The sequence below is a fragment of the Hemiscyllium ocellatum genome, unplaced genomic scaffold (assembly GCF_020745735.1).
Source record: "Hemiscyllium ocellatum isolate sHemOce1 unplaced genomic scaffold, sHemOce1.pat.X.cur. scaffold_400_pat_ctg1, whole genome shotgun sequence".
Classification (NCBI taxonomy): Eukaryota; Metazoa; Chordata; class Chondrichthyes; order Orectolobiformes; family Hemiscylliidae; genus Hemiscyllium; species Hemiscyllium ocellatum.
In genome coordinates, this window is record NW_026868820.1 from 70,709 (window position 1) to 85,182 (window position 14,474).

Consider the following 14,474-nt stretch of genomic DNA (forward strand, 5'->3'; position numbering starts at 1 on the left):
GCTGCCAGAGGAAGTGGTGAAGGCTGGTACAACTCCATCATGTAAAAGTCATCTGGATGCTGACAGACCTGCCGAGCTTTTCCAGCAATTTCTGTATTTGTTAAAATAAAACATTCATTTTAACACAGGTATCTGTGTTACCTGTTTGGATACAGGATTGGCTGGTCAGCAGAAGACAGCAAGTGGTAGCGGAAGGAAAATATTCTGCCTGGAAGTCTGTGGTGAGTGGTGTTCCACAGGGCTCTGTCCTTGGGCCTCTACTGTTTGTAATTTTTTTAATGACTTGGATGAGGGCATTGAAGGATGGGTCAGCAAGTTTGCAGATGACACGAAGGTTGGAGGTGTCGTTGACAATGTAGAGGGCTGTTGTAGGCTGCAGCGGGACATTGACAGGATGCAGAGATGGGTTGAGAGGTGGCAGATGGAGTTCAACCTGGATAAATGCGATGTGATGCATTTTGGAAGGTCGAATTTGAAAGCTGAGCACAGGATTAAGGATAGGATTTTTGGCAGTGTGAAGGAACAGAGAGATCTTGGTGTGCAGGTACATAGATCCCTTAAAATGGCCACCCAAGTGGACAGGGTTGTTCAGAAAGTATATGGTGTTTTGGCTTTCATTAACACGGGAATTGAGTTTAACAGTCGTGAGATCTTGTTGCAGCTCTTTAAAACTTTGGTTAGACCGCACTTGGAATACTGTGTCCAGTTCTAGTCATCCTATTATAGGAAAGATGTGGATGCTTTGGAGAGGGTTCAGAGGAGGTTTACCAGGATGCTGCCTGGACTGGAGGGCTTATCTTATGAAGAGAGGTTGACTGAGTTCGGACTTTTTTCATTGGAGAAAGGGAGGAGGAGAGGGGACCTAATTGAGGTATTCAAGATTATGAGAGGCATAGATAGTGTTGATAGCCAGAGACTATTTCCCGGAGCAGAAATGGCTAACACGAGGGGTCATAGTTTTAAGCTGGTTGGAGGAAAGTATAGAGGGGATGTCAGAGGCGGGTTCTTTACACAGAGAGTTGTGAGAGCATGGAATGCGTTGCCAGCAGCAGTTGTGGAAGCGAGGTCATTGGGGACATTTCAGAGACTGCTGGATATGCATATGGTCACAGAAATGTGAGGGTGCTTACATGAGGATCAATGGTCGCCACAACATGGTGGGCTGAAGGGCCTGTTCTGTGCTGGACTGTTCTATGTTCTATGTATTCTGAATACATTAAACATTTTATTTTTTAATGACGCAGGGCCATATAAACATATCTTCAAATTGACCGAGACCATTTTCTGCTCAGGGTATGGCTCTGTGTATGACAGCAGCAATGATGCACCGACATGGAACAGGGAATGTGATGGAGACATAGTTTGGACAATGTACAAGGAGACCTCACATGGTCCAGTTTGGGAGAGAATGACATTATTGTGTGATTCAACTCAGAGAGGGAGAAAATGTCACCTGCCCGAGAAGAAACGGCCTATTGCACTCTCTCTCCTTCATTATTCCTCATCACAGTAACGTGTACGAGCTAAAACAAAACTCTACTGTTATTGTTACCATTCTTATTTTTATAGAATCTCAGCAGTGTGGAAACAAGACCTTCGGCCCAACAAGTACATACCAACTTTCCAAAGAGTAACCTTCCCATGCCCTTACAGTTACCACTGACTAGTGCACCTAAAGTAGAAATCGCGGAACACGAAGGACTATTTGACCAATCCACTTGAATTATACAGCTTTGGGCTGTGGCAGGAAACGGGAGCACCCATCAGAAGCTCACGCAGACAAGGGGAGAAGATCCAAACTCCACGCAGATAGTCGCCCGAGGCTGGAATTGAACTCATGTCCCTGATGCTGTGATGGAACAGTGTGAACTACTGAGCCACTGTGCTAACCTGGAACCTCCTGCCAGCCTAATGCAAAGGGAATTCAGCCAAATCCAACTCTCCCAGGATAAAATCCCATTGCTAGCAGCTGTGTGAGTACAATATCTTCAGAAGCAGAATCACATTTTGGACAATCTCTCAATTTTTCCTTTTGTCATGAGTTACACTAATATTTGGATAAGGTTCTTTCAACGTGAAATTGCACAGATGTGTGTGTGTGTGTGTGTGTGTGTGTGTGTGTGTGTGTGTTTGTGTGTGTCCGTGTTTTTAGAATGGGAAATATCGAGTCTTTATTTGCAATACGCAAACAGTTTGCCATCCATCATTCCATCATAGTTGGAGTAACATTGCTCTGGATCGTAAACGTGTTGTTTTAGGAGATTACAGAAACTAGCCTGACTTGTTCCTAAAACTGACCCTGACCCAGTCTGAGACTGATATCATCGGCCATATCACCGACCTGGTTACATTTAACATTTGTTGTGAGCAGTGGGGGAGTGGGACTAGAAAAGGAGACAGTGATCCAAAAAGCCGGGGAACTATAGACCGGTGAGCCTGATGTCAGTGGTGGGTGAGTTGTTCGAAGGGATTCTGTGGGATAGCATTTACATACGTTTGGGAAGGCAAGGACTGATCTCATTAATGTCTCATTAATTTGATTGAGTTTTATGAAGAGGTGACAAAGAAGATTGATGAAGGCAGTTTGGTAGACATTGTCTATGTGGACCTCAGCAAGGTGTTCATAACATTCCGATTGGTAGGCAGATTAGGAAGTTTCAGTCACATGGGATACAGAAGAAGCTCATCACAATTGGCTTGAAGGAAGAGGGATATTTTTCAGACTGGAGGCTTGTGAGCAGAAATTATACACTTAATGGTAAGGGCCTGGGGAATGTTGTGAAACAAATGGACATAAGGCTGCAGGTACATTGTTCCTTGAAAGTGAAGTTGAATGCAGACAGTGCGGTACTGAACACATTTGACACATTTGCCTTAATCAGTCAGAGCATTGTGTATAGGAGTTGTGGTGGAGGGAAATGGGGTTAGCGTGGATGGATATTTACAAGGTGGAGTCGAACCCTTCTGTTAATTAAAACCAAACACCCAGAAAAGGTCGCCTCACCTCGTAATCTGTTAAAATATGAGCGACACAGATCACCTACATTCCACTATTTAAACAAAGATTAACAAGTTTATTTCTTAACTTTATTAGTGAAAACTAAACAACAGCTATTCACAAATACAAGCCCCTCTTTTCTTAGCTACTTACTATCTGACTCGAACTCTGTAAAAAGTATGTTGTTCCAACAACCCACATATTAAACATTACAATCTCAAGACCATACAGTCTCTATCTTCCCCGCTGTATTCACTCTTTCAGCTGCTGATCTCCTTGGTTCATTTTTTTTATTGCAAAGAGGTTTGCATGAACATGTGTCTTTGATAGAGTGTGTTTGAGATGGTCAGTTAGCACTCCTGCTCTACAGCAGTTGCTCTACTGTTGGATGGCAGTAGCTCTCTCTAGTGTTCAAAATGCTGGGTTTATATACTCCCCATGATATAATAATTCTCATAATTTGATTGCTTTCCAGGTGTCCAAACAATAATATTCAAATTCTGTTGGCTTCTGGTATCCTGAGTGTTATTTAAACTCTTTGGTTACATTTGTATGGCTGTCAAAACAGCAACCAAAACTCAGGAATCCATTTCTCAGCTAATGGTGACATGTGGAACAGTGTGACCTTCAGCTGGCATCTGTGGCTTTAATTTCTACTCAGTAAAACTCGATCTGTTTTAAAGTGTCCATGTATGTTTTTGTCTTCATAACATCTCCCCGCTTCAGAAAATAAAATGAACTAGCTGAATGAAAAGATGGCAACATTTGTTTTCCTCTAACTCTTAATCCCAATTTTATGAAATACCAAAGTGTTAATCTCAGTTATATCATTCATATTAATTCTGCAAACCAATACAACACTGGAATAAGTCAAATCTTATCTACACTTTTTCCTTTAAATCCGCGAAAACATATCTGCTATCACATTATAGGAGACACAGCATGTACACTTTGTAAGTTTAAAGTTGGTGAGGTAAGACTGCAATGAAATAGTCTCATATTCTGGTCTTTAAATATTCCAAAAAATGCGAGAGATTTGTCGTTGTCCACAACCATCTCCGACAATTTGTTTGTCATATACACATTAAAATATTGTCAGGCCAGTGTGCAACATAATAATTCTTGTTCAATAATGGAGATTTTCTATTTTTTTTCTCTGTTGGATATTGAGTTTTTTCGACAAGTAGCCAATTAGCCATTCAATTCCATCACCTTTTTCCATATCAATACATCTCTGACCCCTATATCCCGAGCATCAAACACAATTTTCAAAGGGTTTCAGAATATTTGGTGCAGCTAAAACTGGTGTATTGATTAAACCTGCTTTAAAATTCTCAAATACCTCCTGGCATTGTTCTGTCCACCACAATTCTGTGTTCTTCTTCATTAAATCCATCAGTGTTGCCAAGACACTGCTGAAGTTTTGAACAAACTTCCGATAGAAACCACTCAGTTCCAAAAATCGAAGCGGCTCCGTCTTCGAGGATGTTCGTGGAAATTCCTCAAAGCGCTTCGTTTTTGTGTTCCATGGGGTCAACCTTCCATGTCCAATGTAATGTCCCAAGAACGTCACCTCTGCCTTCGCGAATTCTGTTTTCTTTAAGTTTATTACCAAGTTTGCTTCTTGTAATCGTTCAACATGCTCTGCCAACTGTAACATGTGAGCTTTCAATCACTTGCTGAAGATCACTACATCATACAGATAAGTTGCACAATTTGTTCATATGGCCACCCCTCTATTCTTGAGTGTTAAATGTGACTGGTGCATTATACATCCAGATGAAATACTCGATAAAGTTTTTTTGTCATCTCCGGTATCTTTACCAGGTAGTTTAACTGACTTCACACTTTTTTTTAATTTGAAAGGGGCCTGGCTTTGAATGGTTTTCTTACCACTGGTGGCGAAACTAATACGTCATCCCCACGAGAAATCGTCAAAGTTTCAGAGTTTTTATCTGCCACCTGCGTCACTCTACACTGTGCCCTCTTCATGTGCTGTTTAACTAACTCACCTACTCCATCCAATCTCTCCCTCACCTCTGATACATAATCCAAGTGTGAGATGTCTGACTTTGGTCCTGTCAATTTATATTTAATTAATTTCTAAGGACCTCTCACTTCATGTACGAATATTACGTCAAATGAAGTAAAGTGAGTAGATTTATTTCGGGCATCTCTAACGGCAAACAATTTAATGGGGCACCTTTATCCCAACCATTCGGGTAATCCTGACAGTACGCTGTATGCATGATCCTCAGTGTCTGATGCTAACTTTCCAAGGCTCCCTGGGATTCAGGATGGGACGCCCTTGATTTGAAGTGCTGTATGCCTAAGATATCCATGACTTCCTCAAACAGCTGAGCAATAAAATGAGACCCTTGGTCTTACTAAATCTCTCTGGGCAGTCCACAGCGAGTAAAGAAAGCTACCAACCCCTCCACCTTCATTTTTGCCTTAACACTCCAATAATGGAATTGCCTCTGGAAATCTGGTAGACGCATCCATTATGGTCAGCAAATATTGGTTTCCACTTTTACTTTAGAAAGGGGAGCTACACAATTAATCATAACCCACATGAAGGGTTTTTCGAATCCAAGAATTGGCAACAAAGCTGCTGGTTTTATTACTGCCTGGGACTTACCTACCATTTGGTATGTATGTCACGTACAACAAAAATGAACCGCGTCCTTGTGCATTCCAGGCCATTAGAAATGCTTCTGTACCTTAGCCTGAGTCTTCTGTACACCTAGGTGACCGCCTGCAGAGAGTTTATGTGCGACCCAAAACACTGTACATTACTGCTAACACAATCTGGTGCACTTCGGCGCATTTCCCTTCTGCAGTAACCTATCGGGGTCTCCATTTTAATTTTATGATTCTATGTTTAAGTTAATAACGTTCAACAATATATTCTGATTCCTTTTCTGTGTGTGTGCATGTATATGTGTGTGTGAATGTGTGTGTGTATATATCTGTTGTAAGTCCATTAGACTTTCTGGACTAAACACCTCTGCCTGATCCTCTGCCTGTTCAGGTTTTTCCTGCACCGTTACATCAAACAGGGTGTCAGTTCACTGAGCATCAACTCATTTGTCTTTTGAGTTCATTTCTTCTTCCTGCTGTAACTTTTGACAGTGGGATCTTGTTACTACACAGTCTGGAAAATATCCTGGGTAATTTTCCTTTAACTCACCAATTCCCTCATCTTCCTTTGTCTTCTCCACCAAAGGGGTGCCCCTCCCAACTTGCTTCCTGCTAAATCGTTCCCAAGAACAAGCTCTATTCCTAGAACAGACACTCTGTTACTCACTGTCACTGTTACTTTCCCAAACTTGATTTGGCATTCCATCCTGATGTTACACAAGGGAATGCTTAATTTCTGTCCCCATTCCACAAGTTATCACGTTCTTGATTATAATGCCAGAAAGAGTGAAAAAAACTTTCAACTCTTACTATTAGAGGGTGAGAGAAAGTGAGGGCGGCAGATGCTGGAGATGAGAGTTGAAAAGTGTGGGGCTGGAAAAACCCATCATGTCGGCAGCATCCGAGGGGCAGGAGCGTTGACGTTTCAGGCATCAATCCTTCATTAGGAAAGTTGGGCGTAAGGGAGGGGGAAGGAGATTGAGAAATAAATGGGAGGGTGGGGGGTGGAGCTGGGTGAAAGGGAGCTTGGAAGGCAATTAGTAGATGCAGGTGCATTGTGATGGTGATAGGTCGGAGAGGAGGGTGACAGGACACCTATCGGTGGTAGGACAGCTGGAACCCTCAAACTGTACAGCATCAACGTTGACTTCACCAAATTCCAAATCTCCCCTCCACCAACCTCTCCTAGATCCAACTGTTCAACCTCGCACAGCCCTCTTGAACTGCCCTAACTGTCCATCTTCCTTTCCACCTATCGATTCCACCCTCCCCTCTGACATATCACTGTCACTCCCACCTACATCTTCTTATTGCCTTCCCAGTGACCCTCCCACCAGCCCAGCTACTACTCTCGTATTTATCTTCCAGCCCCCTTGTCCCCCCACCACGTTCTGGACAATGGGTGTCTGCCTGATATTTGATTGTCCTGCTGTTCGGACGCTGCCTGATCTGTTGTGCTTTTCCGGCGCCTCACTTCCCACCTAATAGAGAGTGAGCAGATCCCTTATCTCACAAAATTATAATTTCTTATCCTTCTCCCCCTGTTCTTTCTGAGTAAACTTTACCTACAGAGGCGAATTCTTTACAGAGATCAGGCACTGCCTCCATACCCAGCCCTTGCCTAGGCTGTGCAATGTCCTGCAGCTCCTCGGCTGCACTTGGGGTTTCCTTTACCAGTTTTACAAATGCCACTGGGCTTAGCCTCTTCTACCGCATCTTTCCCCAAAATGTCTTCCTTTAACGCCCAAAATGGTGTGTCCCAGCTAACTGCAGTGAAAACAACTTTTTCCCTGTGCCCTTCTTAAACCATCGGCACTGCAATATTATGTGTTCCACTCCCTTATAGTGAGAGTACCTGAGGCCTTTCAACCCCCTTGGGCTCCTTTCTTCACCTGTGGTAAACTATTATGAGCTACTGTTCGCTGTGTAATGTGTGATCTTCCCTTCTCCCAATTTCTATCCCTCACAGGATGAAATTCTTGCCAGAAGCTAAATTGCATCACATGCCACAATGCATATTTACCTGCCATTTCTGCGCGCTTCTCACTCCTTGAACTTTCTATTCATTCACATGAATTTTTCCTATCTCTGGAAGTGAGTCTTTTAACTTCTCCAGCTGATTAATCTTCCTTCAAGCCTCACAGGTCTTATCCATTTTTAAGGCCATAACCCACCTATCAAAATGACTGTGGTTAATTCTTTCAAACTCAATATAAGGGGCGGCACAGTGGCACAGTGGTTAGCACTGCTGCCTCACAGCGCCAGAGACCTGGGTTCAATTCCCGCCTCAGGCGATTGACTGTGTGGAGTTTGCATGTTCTCCCGTGTCTGCGTGGGTTTCCTCCGGGTGCTCCGGTTTCCTCCCACAGTCCAAAGATGTGCGGGTCAGGTGAATTGGCCATGCTAAATTGCCCGTAGTGTTAGGTAAGGGGTAAATGTAGGGGTATAGGTGGGTTGCGCTTCGGCGGGTCGGTGTGGACTTGTTGGGCCGAAGGGCCTGTTTCCACACTGTAAGTCTAATCTAAAAAAAGTCTGACCTGGTTCCGTCTTTATTTTTCCGAATTTCTGTCTATATGCTTCTAGTACCAATTCATAACGAATCAAAATAGCCAATTTGACATCTTGATAATGTCTGGATCCCTCGTCTGACAGCGCTGCACATACCTCACTAGCTGTGCCCACCAGATTAGTCTGAACTAGCATAAGTTCACTGGACACGTCATCTGCCGTGTCATTTTTTCAAATGAAATGAAAAAAGGTTTTGACATTTTTCTCACCGAAATATGACAAGTTACTAACTTAGTTGAATACATCCCTACGTTCTCCCTTCATCTCCATTCTGTTAATTTAACTTTCTTACCTAATTCCCAACTTCTGAATTTCAATTCCCTTCTCTCTTTCTTTCTCTTCTCTTTCTCTTTTTTCTCTCTCTTTTTCCGCCCCTTTACTTATCTTCTAACTCCAGTTGCCACATTTGCAATTTAAGTTTTTATAACTCTACTGCAGTTGCCTATTTCTCTGATACATCAAAGTGGTTGACCAACTCCATTACAATTTCAGCTTCCCTTTTCTCCCTGGTTAAACCCAATTCCTACCTATTGGCTAATTCTAAAAAATGTCCTCCTTCTGTCTTTCGAAGTTTCCTTGGAAAATTCGGGAACCTCTTCAGTAATGTTAAAAGCCATTTCCCTTACTTTTCATTTAACCAACCACAAGTAACAAAATTAAACGAATTTTCCCAATGGTTTCATTTGAAGTTCAAAGTTGCAATGAGTTGGAATTTGCTGGGACCTGTTGTATCACAGATCTGTTCAAGTCTGTCCAAATGCCATATGGCAAGGCCCCAAACTGTTATAACATCAATGCCAAACCCCTCTGTTAATTAAAACCACATACCCAGAAAAGCTCACCTCACATCATAATCTGTCAAAATGTGAGCGACAGAGGACTCCTAAATTCCACTAATAAACAAAAAAAAACAATTTATATGTGTGCAAGTTAGCTCACTGAGCTTGAAGGTATGTTTTCAGAAGTTTCGTCACCATGACTATGTTTCTTACATTGGGTGATGCCATTTCCGGTTATTTTAACAATAGAATGTAGACAGAATCTAAATTGATGAGTTTATTGATGGACTTCTGCTTAGAATACCATTCCTCTAAGAAGGTCCTTGCGTGTCTGAGTGTGTGTGTGTGCTTTGTCCCAATCAAAGTGGTGCCCTTCTTTGTCTGTATGTATGGAACATCGTGATAGTGCGTCATGTCTTTTGATGACTACTTGGTGTTCATGTATCCTCGTAACACGACAACAGGACAGTTTCAATGGTGGAAAAAAAGATTTTATATACACTGTTTAATCAATGTGTGTGTGTGCAGATAAGTCACAAATGATGTATAAAATTTATAAAATATTAAAACATTATTTGATCCTCTCAACGTTCCCTCTTTTTCTGGGATTCCCAACTCTAATTTCTCATTCTTACCAGGATGTGTGCTCCAAATTCTTGATTCTGGTGTCCCAACTTATTTCAATATGTTGGCCTGCTGGGTTCATTCCAAAGCTAATGTCTGTCATATCATTGGAGACAAATGTTCTGGCATCAGACTTAGCATTTGAACATAATACTCTGCTGTACGTGCACTGTACAAAGGACCACAGCACACAGACATTGCCAAAGTATTGGGGGATGTTCATCTGCTTCTTTCGAGAATGTGGTTTTCTCATTTTCCATATCTCCATATCTATATCCTCTCTCTCTTGTTCTCCCTTTGTAGCTGGTTTAGAATTCCACCAATTATTCTTCGTGTCCCATCTCTCAAAGCTCCTTCTTTTAGTTTACATCTGTTCAAGATGTAATGTGGTTATAATTAAGCAATGTAACTACAAAGACATGCGGGAGGAACTGTCCAGAGTTAATTGGAAGGGGAGCTGAGCAGGAAAGACCATGGACCAGCAATGGGCGGAGGTTCTGGGGAGAATTTGGAAGATAATACAAGAAATGCAACCCCAAAAACATGAAACATACTCATGGGAGGACAAGGCAGCCATGAGTGTTAAGGCATCAATTCAAAAGAGAAAATATACAATGTGGTGTAGATGATTGGGAATCCAGAGAATTCATTGGCTCTGAAACTACATAACTCTGGTATCACTGACACTACATAGCTCTTAATCATGGTGAGGAAAAATAATCGCTTAAACACAGAAGATTGTATTTCTCAAGGAAAAAGACTCAGGTGAATTAAACATTTGAATTAAGATAAGTTAAGTACTTTTGCGGAATGTGTCAGATTGGAAGCAAAACCCGGGGAGACAGACCCTCAGCAGAATGAGAGTTTGAAAATTGAAGTATTTCCACATCAGAAACCAGGTTAGGTCACTGAGCACAGGACTGATGGGTGAATGGTCTCAGTGAGAATTGGGGAACAGACAGCAGAATTGCATTGCAGATATTGCAGCTCGAAACTGCGTATTCATGTAGTGCTTTAGACCACAGCAGCGGGAGAAGCAGAACAGCATTCAGACACAACCTGTAACTTTTTGCCAGGATAACACCTCAGTCTGTCATTACCATCAACACCATCTATGGCTCAGTGACGAGTGTGGGTGAACATGTCAGAGTCAGAATCACATGAACCTTAACCTGATGCTAACTCATTAAAGCTACCGGACTTGACCAACAGATCAGAACGAAGCCCTGCAGTCCTGCCACATTCAGTTATAAATGGTGATGGACGATTAAACAAATGACTGGAGGAGAGGGCTCCACAAACATCCCCATCCTAAATAATGGAACAGACCTGCACATCAGTGTAAAAGAGAAGGATGTTTTATCTGCACCATCCTCTGCCAGAAGTGTTGAGTCGATGATAATCATCACCCTCGCCATGATGCCCACAAAATCACAGATGCCAGTCTTCAACTAATGTGATTCGCTGCACGTGACATGAAGAAACAGCTGAACACAGTAGATATGACACAGGCAATGGGCCCTGACCCCATTCCTGCAATAGGACTGAAGACTTGTGCTGCGCAACAAGCCGTGTCCATGGGGGAGCTTTTTCATTCCATCTCCAACTCTAACATCTCCCTGGCAGTGTTGAAAATTACTCAGCTAAGTCCCGTTCCCTAAAACGGGAATAATTACAATCTGATCATTTACCACCCCCTCCGTCCCATCACCACAGTCAAATTGGTGGGAGTTCTTTTTGACAGAGTTGTCAAGCAGCACAGAAATACCCTGCTCAGTGTTGTCTCTGCCAGGTCCCCATGTGGAGATGGTGCTGTTGTGGAAATGTCACTGGATTACTAATCCAGACCAGGCTAATGCTCTGGCAGCAGGTGGAAGTTAAAGACAATTAATAAAATATCGAGATCTAAAACCTGGGTTCAGTAACAGTGACCTTGAAGCCAATATCGATTGTAAACAGAATTTCCTTCTCCAATGTACTTTTAGGAAGTGAATCTCCCGTGATTTCCTGGGCTGGCCTAAAACTGACTCCAAAGACCCTGACATGAGATAAACATTTCAATGGTCTCTGAAACGGCCAATCAAGGCACTCACTTGTATCAAACTACCCAAGGACTGAAAGGATGAAACCCGACAGAACATCCGGCCCCAGCATCAGTGTCGGAAAAGGGAATGGGAACACAGTCCTGTCGACCCTGCAGAGACCTCCTTCTTAACATCTGATAACTTGTGACAACATTTACCGAGCTTTCCCACAGACTGCACAGAAACAGCGGGAAAGGAGTAGGTCATACAACACATTGAGCCTCCCCATTCTAGTTCATAGAAAAACATCTCCTCAATGCAATTACCCCACATGATATACATATCAGTTAATGTGAGTAACCTTTGGAAGTTATAAAATAGGAAATGCAGTAGTACGTTTGGTCCATTGAGTTTGCTAACCAATTCCATGTAATGATGGTTGGCCCTTCATTTCCGCCCCGTACTCCTGCTTTCCCACCATCCCTTTACTGTCTCTGAATCCTTATTTATAATCAGTGTCTTGGTTTCCAGGTGCAAGCCAATTCCCCATGTTCACCAGTCAGTGAGTGCAGACATTTATTCTCATCTCATTGCAGAGAATAATACTAACCTAATACTGTGGTTCCTTGTTTTAGTCATCCCAGCCAGGGGAATATCATTCCTGCTGTTAATCTGTCTCACCCTGTCAGAGTTTTGTATATTTCACTGAGATCTCCACTCATTTTCCTAAACCCCATGGAATATTGGCCCAGTCACCCCAAACTCTGTTCCCACAACAAGCTCGTCATCCCAGAGATCAGTCTGGTCATCCTTCACTGCTCTCCCTCAATGTCGAGTTTGCCCTTTATTAGGTAAGGAGACCAAGCCTGCACACAATGCTGCACAATGTTCGAGATGGGATGTCTCCAAAGGTCTGTACAGCTGCAGTAAGACACCCTTTCTCCTGGACTCACATCCCCCTGAAATGAAGGTCAACACACCATTTATCTTCCTTACTGCTTTCTGTTTCTGCAATATTGCTTTCAGCGACATATGTACAAGGATATGCAGATCCTTTTCCGTGTTATAGCTCCCCACTTGGTGGGTCTGTGTACACTGGTCAGCGTGTCAATGCCATGCCCAGTATTGACTTCTGGTTACAGAACTCACTGCGCTGCAGGGACCTCAGAGGTTGATGCAAAAGGAAACAACAAAAAGGAGCATATGTCCCTTTGTAAAGCAACGTATTTCAACCAATCCCTTTCAAATTGTAGGATTCCAGTTTATCATTTCCACCAAAGGGCACACCGTCACCTCTATCCACATTGTTCTCCATCTGTCACGTATTTACCCATTCACTCCATTTGTATTAGTCTTCTTGGTGCTTTTTTACATCCTCCGCACCCACTCACAATCCCACATCCATTAGTGCTGTCAGCAGGCTGGGATGTATTGCATCTGATTCCAGCAACCAAATATTTAAAGGACATTGTGAACAGCTGGGCCCCAAACACCGATCTCTGTGATACCTCAGCAACCGTCCTCTGTTAATTTCTATTTCTGTATTTCGTCAATCTGGGTGTCACTGGCTGGGCCAGCATTTATTGCCTGTCCCTAGTTGCTCTTGAGAAGGTGGTGGTGAGCTGCCTTGTTGAACACCGCAGTCCACCTGCTGTGGTTGACCTCCAGTGCCATTAGGGAGAGAATCCCAGGATTCTGACCCAGCGACTGTGAAGGAGCTGTGATATATTTCCAAGTCAGGATGGTGAATGGCTTGGAGGGGAACCTAAAGATGATGGTATTTCCATACATCTGGAACCCTTGTCCTTCTAGATAGAAGCGGTCATGAATTGGGAAGATGGTTTCTGAGGATCTTTGGTGAATCATTTCATTGCAGCATGTGGATAGTAAAACACTGCTGCTGCTGCGCGTTGATGGTGGAGCATTGTGGGTGAAGGGACAGTCAAACTGGCTGCTTTGTCCTGGATGGTATAAAGCTTCTGGAGTGTTGTTGGGGCTGCACTCATCCAGGCAAACTGGGAGTCTTCTGTCACACTTCTGACCTATATTGTATTGACATGCATTGTAGATGATGGACAGAATTTTGGAAGTCAGGATGTGAGTTACTCGCCGCAGCATTCCTAGCTTCAGACTTGCTCTTATAGTTACAGTGTTCATGTGGGGAGACCAGTGTGTTTCTGAGCAATGATTACCCACCAGGACTTTGATACTGGGGGATTCAGTGACAGTAACACCATTGAATGCCAAGGGGCAGGTTAGATTGTATTTTATTGGTGATGGTCATGGTCTGGCATTCGTGTGGGCTGAACATTACTTGCCACTTGCCAGCCTGGATACTGTCCATTTCTTGTCGTGTTTGAACATGGACTGCTTCAGTATCTGAGGAGCCACAAATGTTGCAGAACATTGTACAATCATTGGCGAACATCCCGACTTCTGACCTTAACATGGAGGGAAGGTAATTGATGAAGCAGCCCTGAAGAAGTTTCTGTTCACTGCTCGAGGGACTCCTACAGACATGGAGCTGAGTTGACTGACCTTCATCAACCACGACCATCTTCCTACGTGTCAGGTATGACTCTAAGCAGCGGGGTGTTTGCCTCTGATACCCATTGATTCCAGTGTTGCTAAGGCCCCTTGATACCACACAAGGTCGAAGGCAGCCTTGATTTAAAGGGCTGTCACTCTCACCCCACCTCTGTAATTCAGCTCTTTTGTCCATGTTTGAATCAAGGTAATGAGATCCGGAGCTGAGTGGTCCTGGGGAAGCCCAACCTGGTCATCATTGACCAGGGTATTGCTGAGCAGGTTGCTGCTTAAAAGCACTGAGACCTTCCA